This window comes from Hydra vulgaris, chromosome 12 (assembly GCF_038396675.1).
Source record: "Hydra vulgaris chromosome 12, alternate assembly HydraT2T_AEP".
Taxonomy (NCBI): domain Eukaryota; kingdom Metazoa; phylum Cnidaria; class Hydrozoa; order Anthoathecata; family Hydridae; genus Hydra; species Hydra vulgaris.
The window spans coordinates 67,746,802-67,763,679 of record NC_088931.1 but is presented as its reverse complement, the minus strand read 5'-3'; positions in this window follow the sequence as shown (position 1 = coordinate 67,763,679).

The window sequence follows — 16,878 nt, the reverse complement described above, 5'->3', positions numbered from 1 at the left end:
GCTATTTACAAGATCTACAATTTCATGTTCGGTTGCATGTTGCTTTTAAAAGCCGAATTGTTTTGTATTTAAGATGTTGTTATTTGTTATATATTGGTATAATTTATTATAAATTATTCAATGGACAAAATTAATAACTTTCAATGGACAAAATTAATAACTAATTAAATATTAGGTCTTTATTTACTAAATTTGGCATGAGTACTAATATGAGGTTCGTGCCTCTTAAGAAAGTTATAATTTTACATTTGGTTGCTATGGATACATAATTTTGCATAGCAACTATCTATTTTTAATAGTTGCAGATGTTTAATGTGTGTTAATTACATTATAATTAGTTTTTGCATTAATATAAGGTCTGCTTTTTTTATGAGGGAGATATTTATCATTTGATTGCTATGGTTACCTAGTTTTATAGATATCTAATTTACATAGCAACAACCTATTTTGATAGTTGCAGATTTCTTACGAGTGCTATAATCACTAAATTTGGCATGAGTACCAATACAAGGTCATACTTTAAATTGAAGTCATAGTTTTTTTAATTTAGTTGCTATGGGTACCTCTATTGCTTAACCACCAGATACTTTTCTTAGATTTTTGAATAAACTTTTATCGGATTTTCAACCGTCTTATTTTAAATAACTATTAAAAATTAAGTATTAACAATTAGATATTAAGCATTAAGGTAATTAATTTTAGGTAAAGATTTAGGTTATTGATAATAAAAATAAAAAATATTGTTTTAAAGCATTGACTATTTGAAGCACACTAATAATTTATAAAACATCCATACATGCATAAAATAAGAAATAATATTTTGGATGAGTCAACAGTCGGAGCCTGAAGCAAATCACTAACTCCTTCTGAGAATTGAGATTTTGAATTTTGAGAATTCGACCTCCTCATGCTGCTAATTATTGGGTCTGATGAGAACGAAAGTCGGCATAATACCATGGGCGCAGGAAGGATTTTTTGATGTTTCAGATACGACACTTTCACACATTGTGCAAACTCCAAACTCAAGTATGTTCATACATATGCCAAATGAGGAGCCCTTGCAAAAATTTGGGATGGCGGAGACCTGGGAACAAAAAAGCCTTAAAACGTCTGCCCCCCCCCCTGTCTAAACGTGAGGGCACTAATGGAGTAAAATTTTCAACTTTACTATCGTAAACTAAATTTAAATTTATCGACAGATTTTAAATTTCGTAGAAAAATTTTTTAAATTACAAAAGTTATGACCATGCAAATTTTCCAACCTCCCCAAAATGAAGGGGGTGTAAATTTTGCATAGTCATAACTTTTGTAATTTACAATAATTTTATACGAAATTTAAAATCTGTCAATAAATTTAAATATATTTTACGATAATAAAGTTAAAAATTTTACTCCATTAGTGCCCTCACGTTTGGACAGGGGGAGGGCAGACGTTTTAGGGCTTTTTTGTTCCCAGTTCATCGCCATCGCAAATTTTTGCAAGGGCTCCTCATTTGGCATATGTATGAACATACTTGAGTTTGGAGTTTGCACAATGTGGGAAAGTGTCTTATCTGGAACGTCAAAAAATCCTTCCGGCGCCCATGCTTAATACATCATAAGTAGTTTTCGAAAAACTGCATTTGCGTGTGTAGTTTTCATGGAAACGTTTGAAATTCTGATTTTCGTGCTTCCTGTATCTCTTCAGAGGGCATTCCAATAGGCAAGACCATTCTTCTCACAACCTCATGTCCATGTAATAATATCTAGTGCAAACTTTGTGGCATGTAATTTGTGGTATGTGCAAACAAATGAGGCAACTAAAAGAAGCAATCAATCATGTAATTACAAAACTAAGTTAGCCACAGCTCAGTATAGAAATAATATTAACAATTAAATTTACCTCAAGGAAGTACTTTTGACATACATCTGCATTAAGTAGCGGTGCTGGTGACGATGTGGCCAAGATGACAAGCAACTTTTTCACCAGTAGTACATCCAGCTTTAAAATTTCAGCCACAATACTTTTCAGAAGAAAAAGAAAAACGACGAGCTGTATTTGCATCATTAGATGTCCCAGAACCACCAGATCTGGGTACATCAATAATTAATCCAAGACGATTTTTAAAGACAACTTGGATTCTTTTTTTGTTTGTTGTCACAGATAACTTTTCTTTTGTGCTACGCGCCTGCCACCTTTGATTACCCAATTTGTAAGCAAGGTGAAGACAGCATTCCATTGTTCTAATCCATGCGTGTAATAATGACAAGCCATACTGTTTACCAGAGTAGCTTGCATTTTCAATTTTTGATACCATTTTTCAATATTGTTCATCCCTTTTGGTGTGCTGTCACACACTGAGCAGGACTGTGATGCATTGGTCTCGACTTATAAGGCTAATGTCTTTTTACCATCTACTATGGTGATATCAATGATATTTGGTACATTTAAACAATTTTATTTAAATGTGCCGATTATCATTGAAATATCCAATTCAAATATTCATTTATTACAGCTTAAAACAATATTAGCATCCATAAATGTAGCTAAGAATTACCTTTTAAATGTTAAAATGTAATGAAATAGCAATCAATACTGTTGCTTTGCAAAAATAAATAAAAAAATTAGGTAAACTAATTAAAATTATGACTTCCATAAGAAGTTTGAATCTCATTTTAATATACGTATTTAATATAGTGCACATTTCATGAATAAAAAACTGTTAAAATAACGTTAATGTAAAAATAAGTTGTTGGTATGTAAAAATTGGTACCATAGCAACCAAATTGTACTCAATGTGTAGCTTGAATACGTCAGTCCATAAAACCAGGTGTTTTGGTTTTCTTACATCATATACTTTAACATGTATGTTTATGACCATTCATTTGCTACCCTAACCCGCCCCCAAAAAGATGCATTTAATTTGGCACATTTAAGTAATAAAATTAAACTTTTATGTTATATCTATTCTAACAATCATTTATTAAACCTTAAAATGACATCCAATCTGTCTAAAAATCATTGTATATTATTTTTAGACAGATTGGATCATGTCAAAATTTTGACTTTTATCCATAGGTGGCCCACTGTAAGACGTCGAGAAATGAAATTAGCAAATGGAAACCATGTAAAAAAAAATTAAATAAATAAGGCATTATAGACTTAATAATAAGTGTGTGTTCAAATAAAATTTCAAATCCAATAAATTAAAAAAATTCAATTTACTTTCACTAAAGAGAAACTTAACGTTATTAGTAATTAGTAAAATATAACAACTTGACTCGCTTGAGAAAATATTTAATAATAATCAAACTTATAACCAAAAAATGGCGTCAGCTTTGTCAAATTTAACATCTCAAGAATAATTTCTTGAACGCGTCAAGCAATCGTATTGTTCAGTTAGCAATGTTGAAAGTTCAAAATAATGGTCAAATGACGACTTTTGACAACTATTTTAACCCTTGTGTATCAAGACAGGCTCATATGAGCGCTTTTCGAGTTCATGGTATTTGTCCTGATATGTTAATTACAAAAGCTCCCTTCCGAGATTATCTCAATGAAATTATTGACTTTATTGGAGAAACAAAATATTTATGCGGACACAATGTAGCTTTTGATTGGAGATTTCTTTTAGCAGAGTTTAATCGTGTTGATAGCTCATTTGGGAAATGTCTTATCGAAAAAAATCTTGTATTAGTTGACACTCTTAAGTTGAGTCGTAAAGCTTTTCCGCAGTTTAAAAGTTACAAGTTAGAGTCACTTTCTAGCTGTTTAGGAATTTGTATTACCCCAAATGATCTTTTGGACGTAAAAATAGATAAAACTGTTGTTAAAGTTCACGATGCAATGATGGATGTTCTTTTAACAAAAAAACTGTTGTATAAGATTATGCAAACACTAAGTTCAACCAATGACAGTCAACAACTTTCACTTTCAGAATTTCTTGACAGACATTATTAAGTCGTTGCAAAAAAAAAAAAAAAAATTGTGTCCTTCTGAAAGTTCCTTTTAAATTTATTGTCAAAATCAAAATTAATCAAGAAAAACATATATAAAAATATGCAGTTTTCTTTTTCAATTTATAAAAAATTCATATTTTTTACCCTGATATTAAAAAAAAAAAGATATTGGCTCAATGGTATTAGAAAAATTGATTTATCTTGTAAGTATAAACGCTAGTTGCCAAAACTTTATTATGGCACTTTTTAAGAACTAAAATGTAATATATAGTTTGAAACTTAACCAAAAAATATCAATCAAATATCAAAATATCAAGATGCCCATTGTCAATAATTTTCAAAATTTTTAGGCAACTCCCACCCTCCTCCTTCTTTACTAATTTCATTTACAGAGGGAAGGAGGAGAGGTGTTAAAACCAAAACAATGGCAATTTTTTAAATTCTCTTTTTGTGGTATAAAAATTATATGCTTGATGAAAACAATACTGAAAAATCTATAATATAGTTATGGATAAAACCTTTTAATGGTCTCGTATGGAAATATTTTTCTCCTGAAAAGTAGTCTTCTTTTTATCGTCCCGATAAAAAGAAGACTGCTACTCAGAAGAAAGTTCTATAAAATTTATCAAAGGAAGAGAAGGTCGAGCAAAATGGTCTTGAATCAATAGTAATATTTTTGGTCAGTTCATTCAATGAAAAGATAATCAAGTTCAAGAGAAAGTAATTGTCTTTTTGGTTCAATAATCCAAAAAAGTCAGCCCTACGGCAATTTCGCTTGAATTCGACAAGAATTTCTTAAAGCCTGTCAACTTCCAATTCGTTGACCTCTAAAAATTAAAAGAAAGAATTAATAGCAGTTAACTCTCTGCAGAAGAGTTTGGAATCTGCTGAATGGTTAGATAAAAATGAAGTTGACGCATCGGATCTAATTGTACCTCAAGAGAACGTCATCGTCCTTAATTTGTTTTAATTTGTGGAGAGCATTCAATACCAATTGTATCAAGATCTCTTCAACAACCCCATGGGAAGATGAAGAGTGAGTAGATTTATATTATAGATATAGAATAATATTTCATTTGTTGATCATTTAATGAGATCTACTATTCTTAATCTTTCCTTCCGTTGGCCATGTTGTCTTTATATTATTTTGGTTTCAAATGCGTTGTCACCAACAACAAAAAACCAACGTTGGCAAAACGTTGTATTTTATATTGGCAAAGTGTATTATTTTACGCTGATTCAATATTGTATTTTTAGTTGGCACAGCATTGTATTTTACGTTGATTTAACGAAATACAGTGGCGTAACTGGGGAGAGCACAACCACGCAAGGCGGGAGGGCATCAGAGCTCAGGGGGCCCCACAAATATTAGTTAAACTCACTCATCTTCAACTTTATATAAATTTTTCAATGAATCTGATTAAAATAGTTCCACTTAAATTCTATTGCACGAGTAAAAATTTAAATACAACTAAAATTTTTAAATATTTCAGATTGCACGAGATGTTGTCAAAAACGCTCGTATTTGTTTGTTTTGCTCAACAAGGGAAAAGTTTTACCTTGACATACTTCCCGATGTTCATGTTAGTGACCTATATTAAACATTAGAAACAAGTGGCATGTCAAAAAGTTATTTATTATAACAATATCATAGCTTTTATTATTGTTTCCTTCTGTTATATATGAATAACTCGGTTATAAATCAACTTTATATAGTTTATTTAAAACATTAATAGATAAAACTCATTGCAAGTCGAAAGTATAATTCTAAAATTCGATGATAAATTATTACTCATGCTAACGAAAAGTATTCTTAGTAAAGAACATTTCATAAAAATGTCAAACGTTTTAGCTTGCAGTCAAGTCTGCAAGCTAAAACATTTTCACTCGATATTCGTTATTTAGCTATGTTTATTATATAATGAAGATTATAAAATTAAAAATGCTTGGGTAACACTTTGCTACTCCATAGAAAATAAGTTAAAATCTAACCATAAACATATATACTATTATGAAAAATAAAATTCTATACGAAAACCACTTTGGTTTAAAATATATATATATAACTGACTCTTTTAAAGACTCTTGTTTTACACTAGGAGTATTTATTGATTTGTCTAAGGCATTTCGTACCGTCAATCATCAAATCCTGTTAAAAAAAACTAATATCATATGGTATTAAAGATAAAACTAATATCATATGGTATTAAAGATAAAATGGTATTAAAGATAAAAAATTCTCAGTCAGATCAGGTTATCCTGCTACTGGTAACATGTAATCCAGTACAATCTGCTTCATGTCCTGCTGCCTTGTAGGATACGCCTTTTTAGGCAAAGGCAAGGAGATGCCAACTCCGAAATTAAAACATCCCCTGCCTTGGGGCTCTTGGTTGAGTAAAGGCTAGAGATGGTGACTCGATAAAAATACTCATCTTGGGCAGATGTTAAATGCACCCGGCTACTGTCTTGTAGAAGGCCTCCTAGGCAAAGACTTAAGGGGTAGACAGATTCTATCTGTTGACCAGCTTCGCACCCCTTCTTCATCTATTAGGCTGGCGCAGATGTATTTTTAATACATTGTTCCCAGTTTAGGATGTTGAATGCTGGATCGTCTTGACTCAATGGATGGGTTTTGCTTGTGTCTCTGTTTTTATAACTAGGCAACTCATTCTATTATCTCCTAATGAGAGTACAGCTCTAAAACTCAGTTTTATGGTTCTGAGGCCGGCTGGTAGTCAGGTTTCCCGAACTCTGTGGTAGCTCTCAGAGAGGCTGATTCCATCAACAGCTGAAAAATATCAAAGTATTAACAGTGCCATGTTGCGCATGGATGGTGTCCCTGTTTGTACTTTTGGTGTGCATTGCGGAGGCCACATTTGGAGCCCTTTGTTACGGCTTAGGGTTTATTAGTAGTAATGAGACAATTGCTTGGGCTATTAAACAGTGTTCTGAGTACTATCTATGCTTTGAATCAAGTTCTTTAATCTAATTTAAAAATGAATAAAGGACCAAAAACTATAAAACACAAAAAACCATCATCATCACCAAGTTCTCTAAACCTATCATTCACTAATATTTGTGGTCTTCAAAGTAACTTTTCTTCTGTTGAGTCTTATCTCTTGCAAAGTTCACCAGACCTACTTGCTCTTTGTGAGACTAATTTGAGTCCAGCTGTCTCATCTTGTGATCTTAGTGTTAATGGTTATCTTCCTCTAATTCGTAAAGACTCCAATAGTCACATGCTTGGCCTAGGCATTTACATTCGTAAGAATTCACCCATTTGTCGTGAAACTAGGTTTGAATCCACAGACTATTCTTTTATGTGCTTTCGTTTAGCACCACTTCACTCTATTGCTTTTCTCTTTGTTCTATATCGCTCTCCTTCATCTCAAGACTGCACACTTTTTGACGTTATTTCTGATCATATTGACCAAACCCTCTTTCTTTATCCATCAGCTAATATAGTCGTTGTTGGTGAATTTAATGCTCACCACTCTGAATGGCTTGGCTCTAGTGTCAGTGATTCGGCAGGTATTAAAGCCCACAACTTTTGCATTTCTTAATCCCTAACTCAAATAGTCAACTTTCCAACTCGCTTTCCTGACAACCCGAATCATCTACCTTCTCTACTCGACTTATGTCTTGTTTCTGGTCCTAGTCAGTGCTCAGTTTCTCCACATTCACCCTTAGGTACTTCTGATCACAGTTTGATCTCTCTAAAACTAATATCTCATTCTTCTTCATCACCTGAATCCCCCTATTATCGAACCTTTTACAACTACAGTAAAGCTGACTGGGATTCTTTCCGTGATTTTCTTGGTGATGGCCCTTGGGTAGAAATCTTTCGTCTTCCTGTCAACAAATGTGCTTCTTACATAACTTCATGGATACAGGCTGGCATGGAATCTTTTATTCCCTCTCGACGATTCCAGGTCAAGCCTCACTCTCCTCCATGGTTTTCTTCACACTGTGCTGCTGCGATTGCCAATCGAAACCGTTACTTCCATATTTATCAGCAAAACAATTCTCCAGAAAACAGACGTCTGTTTATTACTGCTAGAAACAATTGTAAAAAGGTTTTGTCTAACGCCAAAACCCGCTATTCTCAGGTCATGAAATCTCGTATCTCATCTCAAAAGTTAGGCTCTCGTGACTTCTGGAGAATCTTTAATAATATCAATAATGAGGGCAAATCTATAATTCCACCTCTCTTGTATGGCTCAGACTTTGTCACCTCACCTAAAGACAAAGCTGAATTGTTTGCTAAAAACTTTTCATCAATATCATCTCTTGATTCCACTAGTTGCTTTCTACCTGATATTGCCAACAAACAAGTTGATCCATTGCTTGACATTCATATCACTCCAGCATCTGTATCTAAAGTGATTTCCTGCCTAGACTCTTCTACAGCTTGTGGCCCGGACAATACCTGTTATTGTCTTGCAAAAGTGTTCTCCGGAGCTGTCGTCTATACTTTCGAAACTATTCAACAAGTGCTTATCAGAGTCTTGTTTTCCAGCCTGCTGGAAAGTGGCATCTGTTATCCCTATCTTCAAAAATTCTGGAGAGCGATCGGATTTGTCTAACTACCGTCCCATAAGTCTTTTTCCTATCATAAGCAAGGTTTTTGAATCTTTAATTAACAAACACTTAATTTCTCATCTTGAATCTAATCACTTACTTTCCGACCAGCAATACGGATTTCGATCTTCTCGTTCTACAGCTGATTTGTTAACAGTAATAACTCACAGGTTTTATCGTGCATTAGATAAAGGTGGAGAGGTTAAGGCCATCGCTCTCGACATTTCATAAGCTTTTGATAAAGTTTGGCATGCTGGTCTTCTCCATAAGCTTTCTTCTTATGGTGTATCCGGCAACATCTTTAGGATTATTGAATCCTTCCTTTTCAATCGTAGCATAAAAGTTGTCCTTGATGGACAGTACTCTTCTTCTTATTCTGTAACTTCAGGGGTTCCTCAAGGTTCTATCCTTGGCCCTATACTCTTTTTAATTTACATCAACGATCTTCCAGATATTCTCTCATCTAAGGTGGCATTGTTTGCTGATGACACTACCATTTATTCTTGTCGTGATAAAAAACCAACACCCTCTGATTGCTTGGAGGGGGCATTTGAGCTTGAAAAGGATCTCACTTCTGCTACAGCATGGAGCTCACAGTGGCTGGTGAACTTTAATTCAGATAAAACTCAATTTTTTTCAGCCAATCGTTATTGCAATAATTTAGATCTTCCTATATTTATGAACGGTGATGTACTCGATGAATCACCTACTCTTCATCTTCTAGGATTAACTCTTACTTCCAATCTTTCTTGGAAACCATATATCAAGTCAGTTGCAAAATTAGCATCTGCTAAGATTGCATCTCGTTATCGAGCTCGTCAATTTCTTACTTCGGATTCTATTCTCTATCTCTATAAATCTCAAATCCGGCCTTGTATGGAATATTGTTGCCATATCTGGGGCGGATCCTCTAATGATGCCCTTTCTCTTTTAGAAAAGGTGCAAAAATGCGTTGTAAACATAGTTTGACCTGCTCTTGCAGCCAACCTCCAACCATTATCACATCTTTGTAATGTTGCTTCTCTTTTTCTTTTTTACAAATACTATAATGGGCACTGCTCTAAAGAGCTAGCGTCTCTTGTCCCATCTGCTATAATTTATTCTCGTGTTACTCGTCATTCAATTAAGTGTCATCTTTTTCTGTGACTGTTCCTAAGTGCTCCAAAAACGCTTATTCGTCTAGTTTTTTTCCTCGAACATCAGCTCTTTGGAATTCGCTTCCTTCATCTTGCTTTCCTGACTCATATAATTTGCAATCTTTTATATCGTCTGTCAATCGTTATCTTGCTCTACAATCTTTATCTTTTCTTTTTCAGTAACTTCCAACTTTAATTAGTGGCTGCTTGCAGCCTTGTTGGAAGCGAAGATGTTTAAAAAAAAAAACAAAAAAAAAAACCTATTATGGTTTAAAATTATCTTACTTACCGGAAACAGTTTGTTTACAATAAAGATCCTATCTCTTATCTATTAGAGAATATAAAATATGGTGTTCCAGAAAAATCCATACTTGGTCCACATTTTTTTTTTTTTAATATACATAAACGATCTTCATAAAGCATCAAACTTAACAACAATAAATTTTGCAGGTGACACAAATTTGTTTTTGTCTAATAAAGATATTAATATGCTTTTTACTAATATGACAAATGAATTAAAAAAAGTTTCTGTTTGGTTTAAACAAAATAGAATGTCTCTAAATATAGAAAAAACTAAATGGAAACTTTTTATCCACCTTCAAAAAAACAGAAGCTGCCTCATATCATGCCAGACCTTTTAACTGGTAATACAATAATAAAAAGAGAAAAAGTTACTAAGTTTCTCGGAGTGTATATTGATGAAAATCTTGGAGAAATCATATTGATAATACCTCCAATAAATTCGCTAAATGCATCGGAGTTCTCTATAAAGCAAGAAATATATTAAGTAAACACCAGTTAACATAATTATATTATTCATTTATACATTGTCATTTAAACAACGCGAATATTATATGGGGAAGCACTCCTCGTACAAAGCTAAAATCTCTTTACCTTCATCAGAAACACGCAACTCGCGCAATAAATTTTAAAAATCGGTTTTTTTATACGAAACAACTTTTTAAAAAAGTTTTAAATGTATATCAACTAAATGTCTTTAATATTTTATGTTTTATGTTTAAATGTAGAGAAAATTTGTTGCCAAATGTATTAGGGTAGATTAGGGTAATTTGAGCACCTTGGTAATATGAGCATACTTGAAGTTTTTTATCTTGCATTCGCTGAAATTCCAAAAGTTTTGCATTTTTTGAATCACTTTTATATACTGATTACATAAATCATTCTGTTTATTTTATTGCGGAATGAAGTTATTAGTGGGTACTTTATATTTAAAAGGCAGTCAAAAAATTTGTTTTTTTAAAACATTTTTGATACAAATAAAATGGTCTATGGAGTTGAATATTGTTGTTCAAGTCGTTCTTTTTGTATTTTTTTATGAAAAATTATATAGTTAAACATGTGTCGACTATATAATTATCAAGTGAAATCTATATGATTTGAACATTTTATGCTCATGGAATTAAAACATTTCCAGGTAATTTGAGCATGCTCATATAATCCGGTGTTATAGCATAAAATTGATAACTTGTCGCCTTTAGTTCCGAATTCCTAACACGCGCTTGGTTATTTTATTAAAAAAATCGAAGGGTTTTATTTTAAAAATTATTTGGTTATATATTTATATATATATATATATATATATATATATATATATATATATATATAATTAGTAAAAAACACTTATCTAACTTTTATCTTCGACTTGAAGTTTCACCATTGCTAGATCATCAGGAAGAGTTCTTCCTGATGATCCAGCAATGGTGAAACTTCAAGTCGAAGATAAAAGTTAGATAAGTGTTTTTTACTAATTAATTATTGCTCTGTTCCTTAAGAACATTGAGCACTCTATTTGTAAAATACACAAACATAATTTACATATATATATATATATATATATATATATATATATATATATATATATATATATATATATAGATATATATATATATATATATATATATATATATATATTTAAATATGTATATATATATATATATATATATATATATATATATATATCTATATATATATATATCTATATATATCTATATCTATGTATATATATATATATATATATATATATATATATATATATATAGATATATATATATATATATATATATATATATATATATTTAAATATGAATATATATATATATATATATATATATATATATATCTATATCTATGTATATATATATATATATATATATATATATATATATATATATATATATATATATATATATATATATATATATATATATATATATATATTAGGTATGTTACATGAAATTTTTAAATTCATCAAGTTCTAGGTTGTTATATATCATTAAAAAGAGCTTTATTTCATTATTCCAAAAGTGAAAAAATTTTCAAAATCCAACCACCTTACAAAAAGTTATGACGTTTTAAGTACCGATTTTTTGATATTAGGATTTGTTGAAGAAACTGTAGTCAAAATAAAGTTTTTATTAACTAAAACTATTATAACTTAATCAATTCTTATCCAAAAGTTTACATCTTGGTATCAAAAGATGGATGGAAGAGTTATCTACAAATTTATAAAGGTTTCTAGATTACGGGCGCATCCGGGGGCAAAAGGGGCACAAAACCACCATCAATACCGGCAATAAAGACTAACAATATTTGTAAAAAAGTGTTTTTTTTTTAATGAAAATATAAATTTTTATATACAAGATGTTTTGTAATTAGCTATCCGACCACAGTCAAATATAGAAGTTTTATCATTGTCTTTGGGTGGATGTAAGGGTGATGGTTTCAAACACCCTATTGTCAAAAATGACTCTTTTTTTCAATAAATATTTATCTTTATAATTAAAAAGAAATCTAGTATCAAATCAAAAATTATATTTTACTACTTCACAACATCACTAGCAGCGCACCCTTTGTTTCAAGGGGTGTAGATGGGGAAGGGGCGTATCATTGCCACCCCCCTCATTTACAACCTAAAAAAAAATTATTTTTTTAATGAGATTCGAAAAAATATTTAAAATTTGTAATTAAAATAATAAACTTTAATATAAAAACATCTTTTACCAAAATTCAAAATACATCACATAATGCTTAGTGATAGTTATAGATGGTTCCCCTCTGACCTGAAAAAATTTTTAAAAACAAAAAATGTTTTATAATAATATTTTAATTAGTTTACATCTTGGCTTTTAGTTAATGATTAAGATATTAAATTCCATCGATGAAACTATGTAATAATCATTGTTAATAATAGACACGATGTGAATGTAAGCTAGACCCATCTATCAAAAAAAAGTTCCACTATTTACTTTATATTTTTACAAGTTCCACTACTCGCAGTAATTTTTTTTGTGCTAGTTCCACGAGTCGCTGTAAATTTTTTTTGCAAGTTCCACTACTCACTGTACATTTTTTTTGCAAGTTCCACTACTCGCTATAATTTTTTTTTGCAAGTTCCACTACTCGCTGTAACTTTATTTGCAAGTTCCACTACTCGCTGTAAATTTTTTTTGCAAGTTTGACTACTCGCTGTACATTTTTTTTGCAAGTTCCACTACTTGCTGCATACTACATATATATATATATATGTATATATATATATATATATATATATATATATATATATATATATATATATATATATATATATATATATATATATAAATTAGTAAAAAACACTTGTCTAACTTTTTCTTCAACTTGAAGTTTCACCATTGCTGGATCATCAGGAGGAGTTCCTGAGAACTCTTCCTGATGATCCAGCAATGGTGAAGCTTCAAGTTGAAGAAAAAGTTAGACAAGTATTTTTCACTAATTTATTATTGCTCTGTTCTTTAAGAACATTGAGCACTCTATTTGTAAAATACACTAACATAATTTACATAATTACACTCTATTTGTAAAATACACTAACATAATTACATATATATATATATATATATATATATATATATATATATATATATATATATATATATATATATATATATATATATATATATATATATATATATATATATATATATATAGTCGAAAAATAGTAAAATCATGTAGTAAGATAATAAAATGCATGTCCAATTATCAAAAAATAATGGCAACATATTCACATTAGGAAAACATCAACTCAATGAAAACATCAACTACAATGTCAGCAACCAGCTGGAACTTTTCATATAATAATCAACAGTTTCAGAATCATTTTCTTTTCTAGTCCAGTAAGAAATAGTAATAGCCTTTCTATGTTTTTTTTTAAGTTTTAGTATTCTGCTATTGTGCAAGACTGTCATTGCTCTATCGGAATCATATCATTCATAATTATTATTGATATAGTATGTATTAAATATATATATTATATTATAGTATATATTTAATATATACTATAATATAGTATATATTAAGTATATAATATAGTATAAATATAATATACTATAAATAGTATATTAAATTTAATATACTATAAATATATTATATATGTCTATATATTTTTAGACAAATATTAGTATAATACTAATATATATATGATATTCTAAATACGTAAAAAAGCAATATATTATATTATTATATGATATAAAGCTTTTTAAAAATGTAATAGTATGATTGGACTGAGCAAAAAACATGTATTATTGATTTAATATATAATAAATGTTATTTTTACATTGATACTTTATAAATGTAATATTGATACATATATCACAAAATCATTTTATAGAAAAATCACGTAAATTTTTTAATAATTGTTATTATTAGCTTATAAAAACGATTATTTAATATCCTTTAGTACCCTCCCCCTTCTCCCCCAAACAGAAGTCGGAAAAAAAAAATTTAGGTACCAAAAGTGAGGGTAAAAATAGGGTATCTGCTAGTTAAAATAAATTCTTGAAATTTGGCATGTGCATAGAAAACGTATAAACTTAAAAAAAAGAATAGGATAGAAAAAAAAAAGATAATATCTTCAACATTTACTAAGCAACATTTACGAAGTACAACACACTTTTTGATATCAATAAATAACACTTTATTTATTGATATTGAAATGGAAAAAAGATTATTTGGGTTAACAAAGATAGACATAAGGCGTCTAGCATATCGTTTTTGTGAAGTTAATTGCATCCCACATAAATTTAACAAAATAAGTCAATGTGCAGGAGAAGATTGGATACGTTTATTTTTAAACTCAAACTCAATTTTATCTTTAAGAAAACCAGAACCAACTTCCATGGCACGTGCATCCGGATATAACAAGGAGAAAGTTGATCGTTTTTTTGGTGCCTTAGAGTCAATTAAATTTAATCAGTATGGAAAAATTGTAATCTCACCAAGTCGCATCTTTAATGCTGATGAAAATGGCTTTTCAGTTTATCATACTCCTGGATAAATGAAGAACTGTTTGATATATGGTTTGACCACTTCTTACAATTTACTCAACCATCAAACTGCAATACACCAACTTTACTTATATTAGACGGTCATAGCTGTCATGTAAAGAACATAAAAGTGATATTAAAAGCTCGCAGAAGCAATGTGATTATATTAAGCTTTCCAAGTCATTGTACCCATAAAATGCAGCTACTAGATATTTCTTTTTTTAAATTCTTAAGCTCACGATACAATTCAGCAGTGCAGTCATGGCATCGCCAACACCCTGTAAACCAGTAACAGAGGCTGAATTCGGAAATCTGTTCAGCACTGCTTATGGTGACGCTGCTTCAGTGAGTAAAGCTGAGAGCGGGTTTCGTAAATCAGGAATTCATCCTTTTAATCGCCTCATTTTCACAGATGAAGAGTTCATAGCAGCTGCAGTGACAAATCAAGAACAGAACACCTCTAACCAGTGCCGGTTTTAGCACTACCAGCGCCCTGGGCGAGATTTTACGGCGCCCCTAGCTCAATTTAACTCCATTCAAAAAAAAGTCAAAGGGTAAAATAACCAATTAGTTTCGCCCCTTTATATTCGGCGCCTGGGCCATCGCCCAACCAGGCCCTACCCTAACGCCGCCACTGCCTCTAACATCACACTCAGTGATTCACAGGAAAAAGTAACAATCGACCAGACCAATCAAACCAGAACACATTCTAATTCAAAACAATGCAATAGTTCTGTCACTAAAACATTTGCCCAACTGCTTGATGAGTCTGTATCTCTTAATAAAACATCAAGAAAACGAAGATCTGTTCAACATGCTGCTATAGTTACCAGTTCACCATATAGATGTGTACTTGAAAATTCTAAAACAAAAAAGATGTTGAATACAAAAACCTCAGCAAAGATAGAATATACACACAGAAAAAGTAAAATCAATTTAAATGTTGCCACTGAGGTTCCAATTAAGATTATTAAACCACATGATGAAATGCTAGAGAACATTGTAAGTTGCCTATACACACATTCAATTTATAAAGATATACCTTTACTTTTTAAACAGTTATTTCAAAGATAACACTTTATTTTTTCTGAAGAAAAATACTTTTTAAATATTGTTTATAATACATAATAAATAAAACAATTAAAAAGTATATATATATAATATTATTTTAAATAATATCTTAAAATTGCTGTTAAATAAATTTTAAGTATTTTAATTTATAACCTAGCTTTTATTTTAGGATATTTCAACTAATTAAACAAAAAATGAAAATAAAATTAGCAGAATCGATCAAACATTTTGTATGATATGTGAAATTTTGTAAAATGAGTCTGAAGTGCCATGGAACCAATGTAGTCATTGCAAGAGTTGGTACTGTGAATCGTGTACTGGAAAAAGAAAACTAAACTCTGTTTTTTGTTTTGTTTTGTTGTAATTGCGTATAAAATGTTACTTTTAACAGTTTTATATTAAGAAAGTTATGTTGTGTTATGTTACTAAACAAATAATTGTTATAATACATTCTTATTACGACAAACATTTTGTGTTATGGAAAACGGTTGGAAATGGAAGTGTTATGGAAAACGGTGGAAAATGGAAACGGATATTGGAAAACGGTTTTTTTCATCTTTCTTATACTCCATTTAAATACTCCGCTACTTAAATGCTTAATTGCATTGTTTTGCCTTGTTTTTCTTTGGGTATTAGATATTTCTTATCAAATATTTTAAAGTGCTCATATTACCCAGTGGTCTGGGTAATATGAGCACTTTTTCTGTCTTTTTAAAACCTCTGTATTTCTAAAAAAGTATTTCGCGTGCCGAAAAATCAAATTAGATCATGAGTAGAGATCCCTAAATATTGTTCATTCGCTAAAACATTTTCAAAATAACATAGTCACA